Source organism: Nothobranchius furzeri, chromosome 5 (genome assembly GCF_043380555.1).
Source record: "Nothobranchius furzeri strain GRZ-AD chromosome 5, NfurGRZ-RIMD1, whole genome shotgun sequence".
In the NCBI taxonomy this organism is placed as follows: Eukaryota; Metazoa; Chordata; class Actinopteri; order Cyprinodontiformes; family Nothobranchiidae; genus Nothobranchius; species Nothobranchius furzeri.
Window position 1 is genome coordinate 55337807 of NC_091745.1, and position 12809 is coordinate 55350615.

Below are 12809 nucleotides of genomic sequence, written 5' to 3' on the forward strand. Positions count from 1 at the left end.
TAGAGTTGTTACCTTAGCTAACCATTGACTGACATCATAAGAGTGCCTGGAGGTCACAGTGGTTTGCCATTTTGGCATTATTGGTACTTTTGAGTGTTTTAAAATGGAAGTTGTAAAAACAGAAAAGGTCAAGGTTTCAAATGCTGTTTTAATCAGTGGGTTAACTGATACAGACCTTGATAACGAAGTCTTTGGGTTTATGGAAGGATTCGGACCAGTTAACAGGCGTATTAAGTTACCAAACTGTGATCAGATTATTGTGGAGTTTCAACATGAAGCCACTGTTAAGGAATTAAAGAAACAATGTTTACCCTATGACAAACCTTGTACTAGGAACCCAGATGTTTTCTTCCATATTCAAGACCTAGCCAGCGCGTACAGTCTAGAAACTAGCACATCTGCCACTGATGCCTATCTGTCAGAGCTCAGGGACATAGCTGCGCGTAGCAATCAATCATTTAAAGACCTTCTAATGGAGGAACTGGCAAAAATTGGGGAATCTTTAGGAAGGGATACCCATGCATCTGAACCAGTCACTGAACCAGAGCCAATGCTCCATAGTGACCAAGTTACATATTCCCTGCCTTTAACACCAGAAGTTAACTATATGAACAACTCAAAGGACAATTGTCCACCTACAGAGACTGGAAAACAAAACCCTTGCATTCCACCAAATCTTTTAAACACACCTGAGGTTCAGCGAGTTATTGTGGAACACATTGTTAAAAGCAGTGAGGTTATCCCTCCGCCTACTTCACAATACAGACTAAAACCGTTCTCAGGGCGAGTTCCACACCCTTCTTTTGAAACTGACTATGATACTTGGCGTAGTAGTGTAGTGTTATGCATAAATGATCCTTCACTCACCAAGTCCCAAATTGTACGAAGAATCGTGGAGAGTCTGTCAGCCCCAGCAGCGAGCATCGTTAAAGCTCTTAGTCCAAAATCCGACCCGGAAACGTACCTTGAACATCTCGATTCAGCTTACGCAGCTGTCGAAGACGGCGACGAGCTCTTTGCTCGCTTCTTAAACACAAACCAGGACAGTGGTGAAAAACCTTCCGATTACTTTCAGAGGTTATACACCTTGTTAAACCTAGTTATTCAGAGGAATGGAATTTCCTCCAGTGACGCCGACCAGCAGCTGCTCAAGCAGTTTTGCAGAGGCTGTTGGGACAGCTCGCTGATTTCAAACCTGCAACTCGAACAAAAGAAAGACAACCCGCCTCATTTTACAGCACTTCTCCTCAAACTGCGCACTGAAGAAGACAAACAGGCTACTAAAGCAGCACGCATGAAACAACACTTAGGGGCACAACGAACTAGAGTGTATTCAAATGTGCAAACAACATGCTCTCAGAGTAAAAACACTTGTGAACTGGAAATAGATGATAACTGTGATGACTTACGCAAACAAATCGCTGAGCTCAGGAGCCAAATTGCACAGCTTAAGGTTAACAACACAGATAAAAAGGCAAAGAAAACTCAAAAAGAGTCAAAACCCCGTGTGGGGACTAAAATTCCAGATGAGCCCAAACAGATTCAGCAGATAACAGCAGTGGTGCCCAGACCAAAGCCTGGATACTGTTTTAAGTGCGGAGAAGATGGGCACATAGCTTCTAGCTGTAGCAACGAGCCAAATCCAGCACTAGTTGCAACTAAAAGACTTGCTCTTAGACAGAAGCAGCGCGAGTGGGAGATGTCAAAGCCAATTGCTCAGTCTCCTCCTTTAAACCGGTAGAAGCTCCTATCGTGGGACAGATAGGTGCTAAAGTAGAACCAAGTCCCTCTAAGGAAAGGACAGAGAGACTTTTTTGCAAGCCAGTTCATGCTCATTCAGTGCCAAAACTTCCCAAAAGATTAGTGGGTGGGCGATGCACAGCTACAGTCTCAGTTAACAGTGTTGAATGTAATTGTTTACTGGATTCAGGGTCCCAGGTAACAACCATTGCCAATTCTTTTTACCAAGAACACTTACCTGACCTCTCAATTAAACCCATCAGTAATCTGTTAGAAGTCGAGGGCGCAAACGGTCAAGCAGTTCCTTATTTAGGATACATAGAGATAAGTGTCACATTTCCAAAAGAGCTCGATCAGTCTGGACTTGAGTTACCTACCCTTGCGTTAGTGGTTCCGGATATAAGCTCAAACTCTGATACACCACTACTCATTGGCACAAACACACTCGATCCTTTGTATGAGCAATTGTCTGCCAATAACTTACCTGATTCCAAGGCACTCTCTTATGGGTACCAACACGTGCTAAAAGCCTTAGCAGTCAGAAAAAAACAAAGCAAAGATGGACGAGTTGGTGTGGTGAAGCTTCGAGGGAGAACCCAAGAAGTTCTCCCTGCAAATAAAAAACTGTTACTAGAAGGGTTTATGCAACCCAGCCAAAACAAGCATGAGCCTTATGCACTCATTGAACAACCCACCAATGGTTCTCTACCAGGGGGTATAATTGTAGACTGTTGCCTCATTTCCTTACCTTCACATGGTCCATACAAAGTACCTGTTGTACTAAGAAACGAAACTAACCATGACATCACATTACCCACTAACTGTGTGATCGCTGAGTTAGTTAAAGCCGATCGTGTTATGCCATATCCAGAACCTGACAAAAGTGATCAGAAAGTACTTGCGGCGTGTAGTTCGCAGCAACAGACTTCACCTTCAAACCCTCCTCTCAGTTTTGACTTCGGTACTTCGCCCTTGTCCGAAGAATGGAAAGGGAGGATCACCAACAAACTTAACACTTACTCCGATGTGTTTTCGCACCACGATCTTGATTTTGGTCATACACAACAGATAAGACATCACATCAACTTAAAAGACGAGACCCCATTCAAACAGAAATCTCGGCCGATCCATCCACATGATTATGAAGCCGTGAGAAAACATTTGGAAGCCCTCTTGGAAACCGGTATAATAAGAGAGTCGGAGTCTCCATTTGCCTCACCAATAGTGGTAGTTCGGAAAAAGAATGGTGAGGTACGTCTATGTATAGACTATAGAAAGCTTAATCTGCAAACCATTCGCGACGCATATGCCCTGCCTAACTTGGAGGAGTCCTTTTCTGCTCTCGCTGGATCACAGTGGTTTTCTGTGATGGACCTCAAGTCAGGTTACTATCAAATAGAGATGTGTGAAAAGGATAAACCTAAAACTGCTTTTGTTTGCCCGTTTGGGTTTTATGAATTTAACCGTATGCCACAAGGAATAACAAATGCTCCAAGCACTTTCCAACGGGTTATGGAAAAGTGTATGAAGGACATTAATCTGAAGGAAGTGTTAGTTTTCCTAGACGACTTGATCGTCTTTTCCAACTCCTTGGAAGAACACGAAACCAGACTTTCTCACGTTCTTGAACGGCTTAGAGAATACGGACTCAAGCTATCACCAGATAAGTGTCGTTTTTTCCAGACATCTGTGCGTTATCTTGGACATATAGTATCTCGAGATGGCATAAAAACCGATCCAGATAAGGTGGAAGCACTCAAAACATGGCCGAAGCCTCAGACTTTGAAGGAACTCCAATCTTTCTTAGGATTTACCGGTTATTACCGACGCTTCGTTAAAGATTACTCAAATATTGTCAAGCCACTAACATCTCTCACGGCTGGTTATCCACCCAAACGGAAAAACTTTAAAACACCACCATGTAGATCAAAGTACTTGAACCCCAAAGAACCCTTTGGGAATCGTTGGAGCCAAGACTGTGAGAAGTCCTTTCAAACTATTATTGAAAAACTTACCACTTCGCCAGTTCTTGGCTACGCTGACGCAAAACTCCCATATCTAGTACACACAGATGCTAGTACGACCGGACTCGGTGCAGCGCTATACCAAGTGCAAAACGGTGTCACACAGGTAATCGCTTATGCAAGTCGCGGTTTAAGCTCTAGTGAAACTAGGTACCCTGCGCACAAGTTGGAGTTTCTAGCCTTAAAGTGGGCCATAACAGATAAGTTTCATGACTATTTGTATGGGAACACATTCACTGTCATTACTGATAATAATCCGTTAACTTACCTCTTAACAACGGCAAAACTCGATGCAACGAGCTATCGTTGGCTAGCTGCGTTGTCCACCTATAATTTTGACATCAGATACCGTGCAGGTACACAGAACGTTGACGCGGATGGCCTGTCTAGGAGGCTGCATGATAAACCTGAAGACAACTCAAAATTCACTGAGGAATGCCAACGACTAGATGAGTTCCGATCTCATCTTTTATCCTCTGTCAAAGAAGTCGAGCTTCAACTTCAAGCCGAAGCAGTGAAGGCAACATGCCAAAAGCACATGGTCTTGGATGAGACTGATTCTCCTTGTGGTTTAGTTCAGTCACTTGCCATGTCTGCAGCGGCCATTCCAGACCTATTCCAGTTGGAAGACAATAGTGACAGTTTCTTTGCTGTGCCCAAGTATAACCATGCTGACCTTGTCTCCTTGCAGAGGAAAGATCCAACCATTGGCCGAGTCATTCAGCTGCTTATGACTGACAATAAACCGCCAACTGATACTATTGCAGAACCCCCGGTGGTTCTTAACCTTTTGAGAGAGTGGAAACGGTTTGAGTTTCAAAATGATTTACTGTACCGGAGACGCCAATTAGGACCAGAGACATCATTGCAGTTAGTCTTGCCTGATTCATTACGTTCAACAGTCATGCAAAGCCTACATGATGATATGGGGCATCTTGGGGTTGAACGTACGACAGATCTCATTCGGTCCCGTTTTTACTGGCCAAGAATGGCTAGTGATATCGAAATCAAAGTTAAAACTTGCGAAAGATGTATCCGTCGGAAGGCCCTCCCTGACAAAGCTGCTCCAATGGGGAGTATTACCACCACCAGACCTATGGAGTTAGTTTGCATGGATTTTCTCTCCATAGAACCAGACAGTAAGAACACTAAAGATGTCTTAGTGATTACAGACCATTTTACAAAGTATGCAGTGTCCATCCCAACCAAAGATCAGAAAGCCACCACCGTCGCGAAGAACCTGTGGGAACATTTTTTAGTCCACTACGGGTTTCCTGAGCGTCTTCATAGTGATCAGGGACGGGATTTCGAATCACGTACAATCAAGGAACTTTGTTCTTTACTTGGTATCCGTAAAGTCAGAACGAGCCCTTATCACCCTCGTGGCAACCCCGTTGAACGGTACAATCGTACATTACTCAGCATGTTGGGAACTTTACAAGCCACTGAGAAACATCACTGGCGCGATTTTGTAAAACCACTTACTCACTCGTACAATTGTACAAAAAATGACGTGACGGGATACTCTCCCTACGAGTTAATGTTCGGTAGGCAGCCTCGGTTGCCTATAGATATTGCCTTTGGGTTACCGCATTTGAACAAGCCCTCTATAACTCATTCTCAGTATGTTAAAGAACTGAAGAGTCATCTGGAACAGAGTTATGACATTGTCATAAAAAACTCTCAAAAAACAGCAAGGAAGAACAAAGAACGGTTCGACAGAAACATTCGTGAGTCCACACTAGGTGTGGGAGATCGTGTTTTAGTCCGAAATCTTCGCTTAAGAGAAAAGCATAAATTAGCAGACAAATGGGAGCAAACAGTGTATATAGTTCTCAAACAGATGGAAAACTTGCCAGTATACACTGTAAAACCAGAGAACGGAGAAGGACCCAACAGAACACTCCACAGAGATCTTTTACTGCCTTGTGGTTTTCTCTCTTCATTAGAAAATGAAACAGAACGCGTTACGAAACCTAGCAGACCTCATACAAGACAGAGTTCAGCCTTAGAACCTGACCCAGATGAGCCACTTGACGAAGAGGTAGATGAGTTTTATTACTCTGATCTTCCACAAGTGCTAAACCGACCATCCTATCAAATAGCGGTCACCTTGCCAAATAGGGAACTCATAGCAGATTCAGGACCGGTAAATAATATTCAACAACAAAACACACTATCCTTACACACAGGGGATCGCAAGGAACCAACCTTAGCTGGTAATGAAAATGCTGAATTGTCCTTACTTGACAAAGGCATCAACACCGAAACATTCTTACCTGACAGAATGAGTGAAACTGCGACATTCTTACCTGAAAGAGTGAAAGAAGCAGCAACATACTTACCTGAAAAAACGAAAAAAAAACGAAGTATACTTACCTGACGTAGAAACGGGGGATGAAACTAACACAAACCTACCTCAATTGGATGGTGTCCTAAAGTCGCAGCAACGTGATGTAAGTTTTGAACCCATCATACACGATCAGACACATACATCTGAAAAGACCAAAGTCTTAGAGAATAGCTCATCAGCTCTGTCGGAAACAGAGAGCTCACTTCGTCCTGTCTCAGTTGAGAATCAAACCGAAACGGATGAGCATGATACTGTGCAACCAGAGATGTATGTCAGGAGATCTGAACGAAGTAGTCAGCCTCCTCAAAGACTAACTTACTCTCAATTGGGCAATCCACTAGTGACCGTAGTTAGGTCCCTTTTCCAAGGACTTAATAAAGCTTTTATTGACTCTCTTACTCAAGAAGTTGTGTACCCCGTAGAAACAATGCACAGGGACGTGCATGATATTTAATGGGGGAGGATGTAACCCAGAAGCTAGAACCTTAATGAGGTATTAACTAATTGGCTTACTAATATGATCCATCCTCAATTTAGATAAAATATAAAATATAAATTAAGGAAATTAACAATACTAATTAATAGATATCTAATTAACTAATAGATAATTTCATAATGAATTATTGGAAGGGTGAATAACTAAAATAACGAGTTTAATATTAAACATCGGTTAAAACAAGAATCTTGAACATCCCTAACAGAAACAGAAGAGGAAAGCTGTATACTATTGGTCCAGGTGGGAATCTGAAATTTCATTGGCTGAGAGAAATAAGTCCCGCCTCCGCGAAATAAAACCGTGCGACGCAGCTGAGCGAGAGGAGAGACAAACGGCCGTGCAGCACGCAGATACAGAAAGCAAAGACTGAGCGGTTAGAGAGAGAGAGAGAGAGAAAAAAAAAACAACGGTCGAGGCCGTGAAGAACCCTGATTTGGGTGCCGCATAGATAGAGGGAGAGGCGGACTTGACTCCTTCTAAATAAGAGCTAGGAACTTGGAACCAACGCGGTGAGTAAAGAAAAAAGAAGAGAAAAAGCTAACGATGCAACTTAAAAAAAAAAAAGGAAACTTAAATAGCTTATCAAATTAATTCCATTCTTATAGATTTGTGTGGAGACGACAGAGTGAACCAATCCTCTGTAGGAGGGAACCGTTGGAGCGCGTTGGTGAGTGAATGAGATTAAATTCAGTAAATTATTAAATTCAAAAAGCTAATTACAGCAACCGAGGTGACAGCAGTGGGCTGCTAGACGTTAGATCCCGGGAGTTAACATCTCAAACTACCAGTTAACGGTGGTAGGGCATATAGGAGTTAACGGCTCAAACCGCCAGTTAACGGCGGTAGGGCATATGGGATTCCCAGGAGTTAACGGCTCAAACCGCCAGTTAATGGTGGTACGGCCTAGATGTACAAGGTCCTCAGGGGCGTTATAGCTAACGCCATAGAATTAGCAATGCGTCCCTTAACCAAACATTTAATAATAATAAAAAATAGATAAATAAAAATAAATAAAAGCTAACTGATTAGGGAGGAATTATTTTACAAAGGTGGACCAAAGGACCAGAATTTATATTTTGTTGAATTTTGTTATAGAACATTTTATTTATTTATTTATTTATTTATTTATTTATTTATTTATTGTGTTACAGATATACAAGGTGTCACAATGCTGTATAGAAACACAACTAAATGTATCCTTGTTGTCATGAATGTATTTCTTGTTGAATAGTGTAGAGTAATAGAATCTAACTGAGCCTATTGAGCTGAACAATTGTTGTCATATGTAATTATATTTCCAGAGCTACTGAGAATTATTTTAATAGACAATCAAATTGATGTTATGTTAGTTGAACTGTGAACCCAAACATGATTGGCTATGCCAATAGAGTGAAGCATTTGTTTAAGTCTGTAAGACTTTATGCTGTGATGTGACGAGAAGGGTCGATGCCAACTCGCTAACAGTCCTGTTGTTTACAGGCTGGGTTTTTTTTTTCCTTGGGTTTGATCCCGACTCCTATGATCACTCACTTGGAACGAGAACTGGATTTCTTCCTGACGAGGGAGATGGCGAGCCTTAACCACTGAACGAACCAGGACATCTCAAGTAACTGAAGAGCAGACTGCTCTCTTCTGTGAACAATCTCAACGGTGCGGTAGGAAAAAATCGCACCACCGGACTCTGACTTTCACCCCAAGCGTGGGGATTTGACTTGACGCCGGCTGACTTGTGACTCATATGATCAAATCTCATACCGAGCATTTTACTATTGTCGATTGTTTTCATCTGTTTTTGTGTGTTATCTTTATGTGTTATATTTCCCATTATTATTAAAATTTAGTATATAAACCGTTTCATGCTATACCCGTGACTCCAGTCATTCTTAAACAACCTCCAATTCTCCCCGAACCTAATTATTGGCCCATTTGTTTATTTTTTCTTTTAATTATCTTATTGTATCCTGTAATCCGGTTACAGTATGATCAGTGAGTTATATAACAAATATAATGAATTATTATCAAGCAACCCTTTTGCTCTATGTAACAGTGCAATCGTTTTAGATATTTTAGTTTTGACACTGTTTATATGCAGTTTCCAAGACATTTTTTCATCAATGATGACTCCCAGATACTTGACTTCTTGAACTCTTTTAATATTAATCTCATCTATATTTAATAAAATTTCATCATTTGAATTTGTATTACTAAATATCATAAAACAGGATTTATCACTGTTTAATGATAGTTTGTTTCCATCAAACCATAGTTTAATTTTTTTCATCTCTGCTTGTATCACTTCTATCATCTGCTCAACATTATCTCCTGAATAGTAAAACGTTGTATCATCTGCAAATAAGGTGCATTTTAATATATTGGATGCCTCAACAATGTCATTTATATAAATGATAAATAGTTTAGGGCCCAATACCGACCCTTGTGGTACACCACAAGTAATGTTATTTATATGTGATTTTGTGTTGTTTATTTGAACATAGTGCTGTCTATCGGTAAGATAACTTGTTATCCATTTTAGGGATGTGATGCCATATTTACAAAGTTTTTTAATAAGAATTGTATGATCCACTGTATCGAATGCTTTTTTTAAATCAATAAAGATACTTATGAGATGATTTTTTTTGTCAAGGGCTTCCGATATTTCTTCTGTTAATTCCATTAATGCCATGGATGTTGAATGATTTGTTCTAAAACCATACTGACTGTCATTTAATACCTCTTCATTGATCAGGAATCGGTCCAACCTGGCAATATATAATTTTTCTAATATTTTTGAGAATTGTGACAATAAAGATATTGGTCTGTAGTTGGAAAAGATATGTTTGTCTCCACTTTTATGAAGTGGTATGACTTTTGCAATTTTCATCCTGTTAGGAAATGTCCCTGTTGCAAAGGATAAATTACATATGTAAGTCAATGGATGAATAATACTTTCTATTATATTTTTTATTAATGTTATGTCTAAACCGTCACAGTCAGTACTTCTTTTATTGGTGCATTTATTGATAATATTTCTTATTTCATCACTAGTTACTGGACTTAAATATATACTGTTTTTAATGCTTTTGATATTCTCACCTATACTATAATTTGTTCTTTTTGGAATGTTTTTTGCCAGGTCAGGTCCCACACTAGTAAAAAAAATTGTTAAATTCATTTACTATTTTACTGGTTTCACTAATTTCATACTGTCCGTTTTCAAAATAATTTGGAACAGTTGAAGCTATTTGATTTCTTTTTATGACATTATTTATTATTCCCCAAGTTGCTCTAATATTATTTTTGTTTTCTTCTAATAAATTGCTATAATATTCCTTTTTTTGTCTTTTGATTATAGAAACTAATTTATTCTTATATTTTTTGTATTTCCTTTCTGCTTCACTTGTTCTTAGTTTTAAAAAACATCTATATAATGTATTTTTTTTCTTACAGGCGTTCAGCAGCCCTTTTGTCATCCATGGTTTGTTCATCCTCCCTCTTTGTGTTTGAGTTTTTGTTTTACAGTTTTTGTCATATTGACTACATAATATTCCTATAAAAGAATTGTAAGCCATGTTTACATCATCAACATATACTTCTTCCCAGTTTTGTTGTTCCAGGTCTCTTTTTAGTGCGTCTATAGCGTTTTGTGACCTGTCCCTTATAAGTTTTTCCATTTTTTGTTGATTTTTGATCTGGTGATTTTTATAGACTGTGAAAATTGGCAGATGATCACTGATATCAGTCATCACTATTCCACTTCTCTCTATCCCTTCTGAAGCATTAGTAAATATATTATCTATAATAGTTGAGCTATGCGCATCAATTCTTGTTGGTTTGGTTATGAGAGGAAACAGACCTAGTAGATACATTGAATTTATGAAGTCGTTTGCTGTCTTTGAATTGTTTACATTTTCCAGATCAACATTAAAGTCCCCACAGAGAAATACATCCTTGTTACAGATTCCACTCAACATCTCAGTAATTGTATTTGTACATGTTTCTACACAAGATCCAGGCGCTCTATAGATACAACTTATTATTATGTGTTTTGTCTTTTGAGAGATTATTTCAATAGTGATCATTTCCATGACATCTTGGATGGCTGTTGACATGTTATGAATGACTTTACTTTTTAAAGTGTGACATACATACAGTGCAACACCACCTCCTCTTTTATTATTCCGATTCATAAAGTACATTTCATACCCCTCTATTTGTACCTCCTCCTCATCTCCTTCTTTTAACCATGTTTCTGTTATAGCAATGATTTGAAATGGTTTTTTATTTAGTGTTAAATAATCCAATATTTTAGAGTAATTGCAATACAAACTTCTACTATTGAAGTGAATGATCGAGAGTGTACCTTCTGTCAAAACTGAATCCCTTAGTTCTTGTTCACTAAAATATTCACATTTATTATTCATATGTGTGTACAAATTATTTTCTAGTTCCTTTCCAGGGTCATATATCTTGTATTCTAGTTCCTCATAAGTATTTGTTTTTATGTCCATATGCTTGTGTTGTGGTTTACTTTTATCTTATTTATGTGATGCTATATGAGATTTTACTTGATTCTACATCCCTCTTCCAACTTTCACTGTTTATTAAATTTTTCCAGTTCTCCCAGCTCCTTTATTATCTTAGCCTGTGACCCTTCTTGTTCTCTGATCCATACACTCCCGTTCCTTGTCCATGTAGCTACAATTTTTTTCTGCTTTTTTAGCATCCGTGCCTCTCTAGCTATTGTCCCATTTTATTTTTGGTTAAATGTTCATTTATGTACACATTGGTGCCTCTAAGCTTGTTTGCTTGTAACAGAACGCTGTTTCTTTGTTTTCTGCTGGTAAACCTTACAACAATAGTTGGTTTAGCTTTCTCAAATTTTTTGGCAGTGCATGACATATTGATATAGCATCTCTTTGAATAGTTATGTTCTTGCTGTGCAGAAAAGTAACAACTTGCTGCTCTAGTGTCTCAAGTTCTTTGTCTGAAGCTTCTTCTGCTGAGTCATGATTTGCTACTGCTTTTGCGTAGCTTCTGTGTCGGGTTTCTAGTCCCATTATCACCAAATCCTCTCGTCTTGTATATTGTTCAAGTTCATCATCTCTTTGCTCTAAGGCTGAAATCTTCTTATCTTTTTCAGTTAACAGTATTTTAAGCTCCTTCACCTCCTCCATCAGTCTCAATAATCGATCCTGCTGCGATGTTACTTTTGACAGTTCACCTGACATAAAGTTCAGAGATCGTTTGATCTCCTCCAGGTCTTCTGTGGCCATTTCTTTACCTCGTCCACCGGCTCGTCCTCCTGGCATCTCTTCCTCTCACCTGCAACCGTCGTCCTCTGGTTCCGTGCTCACCGCGACGCGATGAATGTTGTTGGGCCTGGCTCAGCAGGACCCCGCCGGAGTCGGTGTTGCCCCGTCGGCGGAACTGGGCTGGGCCGATGGAACCGCGTCAGGCCCGGTACCGCTGGGCTGGGCCGGCGTAACCACGCTGGGTTCGGCGCCCTCGTTGTTCCTGCACTCCAGTCTTGACCATTAATAAAGGTCTTAAGAATCTTTCTGCTTTCTGAGCTTCACTCAGCTGCCGATGGGTCTGCATCTCAACACCTCTCCTGTGGCAGTACATACCAACCAGAGAGAATCCAGCATTGTGTCTCTATGCCTGGGACATCCTGGTGCTCCAAATCAAAGAACAGGAGCAGTGTCCTCCCACCTGATGCCACCTCTCTTCTGGTGGGCCTGAAGGCTCCATGCCGCAGCGCCCAGAGGTCCACACTCCACCACTACCTCCTCCCTAGCACCGACGGCGCAGCGTAGCCCCTCCTGATGCCACCTCCTCCCTTCTGGTTATGGAGCAAGTACAGTTGGTTGCAATTAATAGTTCACACACCCCTTTTCATCAGTCTCCAGTGCAGCCTGGGGGACTTCCAGCAGAAGTAAATGGTACTCTTTCAGGTGAATTAATGAACCATAAAATGTAAAATAACAAAAAATATGTAGAAAATACTGTTAACATAAATCATACTCAGATTATTTTTACAATAGGCGCTGTTTTCAATGGCAGTATTCCACTTTGTGTTATTAGATGTTCCTTTTTATTCAGGTTTTGGTTTCTGCTACTGGTTTTCTGATCATCTCTGTTTCTGTGTTTTGTGCAGGTCAGCTGCATCTCCTTCCAGGTACACCCCCCCCCCCCA